We start from the raw sequence: 3,638 nt of genomic DNA, 5'->3' as shown, positions 1-3,638 counted from the left end.
TCGCCATATGGTTGCAAAGCCAAGTCGCATTGGCCTTTCATTGCTTCTTGTAAGCTTTATAGTAGATGAGGTACATTCACATCCTTGCTACGATAGATGCCCACAACCTTGTGAAGGAATGTTTATCCTCTTGGATGTGCCATAGCTTGTATCATTTGCCAGTCTTCAAGAGCTATAGTCCATGCTTAACCAAGGTTTTCCCAAGTACTTGCCCCGAAAAGCACCTATTGATCCCTTGAAATGAGCATCTTAACCAAGGTTTTCCAAGGCACTAGGGTCCCATTCCAGTACCATTTTATCCCTTGTAGTCATAAGTCGGGTTGTGGAGGTTGTCCACCATGGCATCATATGGGCAGCTCAGTCATCGAGCACAATAGGCTTCAGTTCCAAGTTTACTTTGCTTGGTTTCCTAAATTCACTTGGTCACAGCATCTTCCTTCCATTTCGCATTGCTAACTCTTTGCTTCCACCTTGGTTTTTGGGTGAGGTCCAGGTTGTGAAGCTCATGAAGGGAAGTCTTCAACCTTCAATAAATGGTTCTTGGATGGCTTTTCCAATTGTCACTTTGTAAAGAAGTCTTAGACCGCTTCATTTTGGGGTCCCTTGTTGCCCCTTGATGTGGGCTGATTTGGGTTATTCTCTCTCACCCTCTAGAAATTCTTTGTGGGGTCCCTTGTTGCCCCTTGATGTGGGCTGATTGTTGCCCCTTGATGTGGGCTGATTTGGGTTATCCTCTCTCACCCTCTAGAAATTCTTTGTGGGGTTTCCTAGAGGTGAGTTGCTTGCGTTGTAGTGGCCTTTTGCCATGGCCACATTCCCTTGCCTTGTTCCTTTCTTTGTGACCTCTTTGGGGCCATTGGGGTGCACGGTCCACCTCAATAGACGAGGTCTCAAGGTTCACTAGGCACATGGTTCACCACATCGAACGTGGTCCCTGACTTTGCTTGGTACACCTTGCCTTCTTCAAAGGGGGGCACTCCCTATCTGGCCCAAGCCCAAGCCTTCTTTTTGGGGGCCTTTCATCCTGGTTTCCTTCATGCATGATCCACCTCACTATACGAGGTCCCTGACTTTGCTTGGTGCATGGTCCACCCTGTCACATGGGCTCCCTAACTTCGCTTGGTGGGACATCCCCTTGAAGGGGTAAATGGATTGGTAGCCTAGTCCAAGTCCTAAGTGTTGCCTCCTCAAACAGATTGATAACCTAGTCCCAGTCCTGGGGGGTAGTGCTTCCTCAAATGGATTGTTAACCGAGTCCGAGTCCTAGGGTGTTGCTTACCTCAAATGGATTGTTAATGCAATTTGAGTCTTGGGGTGCTACCTCCTTAGATGGATTGGTAACCAAGTCTGAATCCCAGGTGTTTCTTCCATGCTAGGGCTTGATTATATCTACCTAGCCAAACTTATTGACGTGGCAATTATAGGCTTATTTAGCCTCACCCTATCATGAGGTGAGTTCCCCATCATTGCATCTTTGATGTTGCTTGTGAAAATTTTACATGTTGCTCTTCGCTTTGTGAGTGGGTCTGGCCGCATCTTCATGTAGGCTCTCCATGTTTTGCAATCTCCATCCTTGGAGTAGTTGCCATCTTGCATCGCATCTTGAGTGGGGTTTTCCAATCTTCCAAGCTTACCCAAGGTCTCTGCCAAGCCACGCTTTAGCCAACTGCACCCACCTGCTACACAAGGTCCCTTCCCAAGGAGGTGAGGTGCTGTCTCTGCCCTCACACTGATCTTGAAGCGTGGCCCTACCCTAGCCGACTCCTTTGTTGCTCGCTTGGTGACCTCCACAGGGCCACTTGTAGAAAAGTCTCCTCTCTAGGATGGTGAAGAAGTCTTGGCTCAGCCTCAGACCTGTCAGTTTTGAGACTAACCTCCATCTTCTTACCATAACTAATTAGCAACTGGCTTGCACATGTTGCCTTACATCAACTCACCGTGTCCAGGGTTGTGTTCCATTCCACACCTTGGATACAGGCAGTATAAGCTAACACGACTTCATTGAGTCCTTTTCTTGAGATACTTTGTCTTGCATGGTACACCCTCTTCTATTTCCTTCCAAGATAGAGCTAGTCTTCACATCAACAAGGTCACAACAACTCGAGGGACTACTCCCGGCATGTCATCCCTCTAGGGTGCAAACTCATGTTCCATGTTGAGCTGTGTTCATTGCCCAACTATTCAACAGGGGAGTACTCTCATTTCAAGCCTCTTGCCTGCAGCTATTGCTGAAAAAAAAATTCTTGTCTCCATGCATGCAAACTTCTGGATTCCGAGGTCCTTTGGAATACATGCAATGAAGATGTGCCTTGCCACCTATGATACTTGCAAGCTGTTGCTGACTCACAAATCCACATTCCCTTGTACACTAGTTGAGTCCCACAAACCCAAGCCCAACTATACTCATTCTTAACATTAGGTCAAGCTGCCACCTTGACCTGCAGCTCGTGCTAGTCAAGCCTGAAGTGCCAATACTTGCATCCAAATCTTGAGCTAGAGGCTGCTACCCTAACCCAAAGTTGGTGCCACTCTAGCATGAAGTGCAATGCTTTGACCATCTTGAGGATCTTCAAGAGTCCCAAGGTTGTATCTCTGAACAGCATCCAAAGGAAACTCTCATGGAGGCTCTTAGATATACTGACATGCAAATCGTTCATTAGACTTGGGGTATAGGGGCGAAAGACTAATCAAAACATCTGGTAGCTAGTTTCCTCAAAAGTTTCTCTCAGGATAGTTGGAGCTTGTCACAGTTTTATTGGGTAAAGCGAATGATTAGATGCATCAGGGGTGAAACACCCTCGACCTATTCTCAAACTTTAAGTAGGTAAGCGGCAGGGTTTGCTTTGTTGAACCCCCTGGTGTGGAATGGGACCTCCAACTGGGCCATTTTTGGTAAGAAAAACTGGCAATGCGGGATGAACCAAAAGCCAGGTTAAGGTGCCAAATTGTGTACTAACCTAGATCCCACAAAGGGTGTTGATTGATTAAGAAAACAAGACGGTGGTCATGGAAATCCGCTAAGGAGTCTGTAACAACTCACATGATAAATCAACTAGCCCTGAAAATGGATGGCACTAAAGTGCACAACCTATACCCGGCCATCGGGGCAAGTGCAAGGCCCCGATGAGTAGGAGAGCATCGGGGTTGTGGCGTAGCTCTAGGTGCAAGCCCAAGTGAAACGGCCTCGAGTACAGATCTTGGTGGTAGTAGCAAATATTCAAATGAGAACTTTGAAGACCAAAGTGGAGAAAGGTTCCATGTGAACAATAATTAGACATGGGTTAATTGATCCTAAGAGATGCAGCAGTCCTGTGTCAAGGGCAAAATGTGCACCGTGCATCAAAAGGAAATCGGGTTAATATTCTTGAATCAGGATGTGGCGGTGGATGGCAATGTGATCGAATCTGGAGACACCAGCGGGTGCCCCAAGAAGAGTTCTCTTTTCTTTTTAACAGCCTGCCCACCCTAAAATCAAATCACGTGGAGATAGGGTCCACCGGCTAGCTGATAAAGCATTGCAAGTCTTTCGGTGTCTAGTGCGTCCACGACGGCCCATGAAAATCTCGAGAAGTGTATGCCGATCACGCCTGATTGTATTCATAACCACATCAGGTCTCCAAGGTGAACAGCCTCTGGTC

The 3,638-nt window shown here is 47.1% G+C and overlaps 1 pseudogene; it reads left to right on the top strand.

Annotated features, from left to right (window-relative positions):
• The first annotated feature begins 2,532 nt into the window (after positions 1-2,532).
• LOC148014194 (25S ribosomal RNA) lies at positions 2,533-3,638 on the top strand (annotated as a pseudogene).

Source organism: Lygodium microphyllum, chromosome 25 (genome assembly GCF_053477565.2).
Source record: "Lygodium microphyllum isolate KBCC chromosome 25, Lygodium_microphyllum_v1.1.10, whole genome shotgun sequence".
Taxonomy (NCBI): domain Eukaryota; kingdom Viridiplantae; phylum Streptophyta; class Polypodiopsida; order Schizaeales; family Lygodiaceae; genus Lygodium; species Lygodium microphyllum.
Note: the sequence above shows the minus strand (reverse complement) of the source record. Positions and strands in the feature narration are given on the sequence as shown.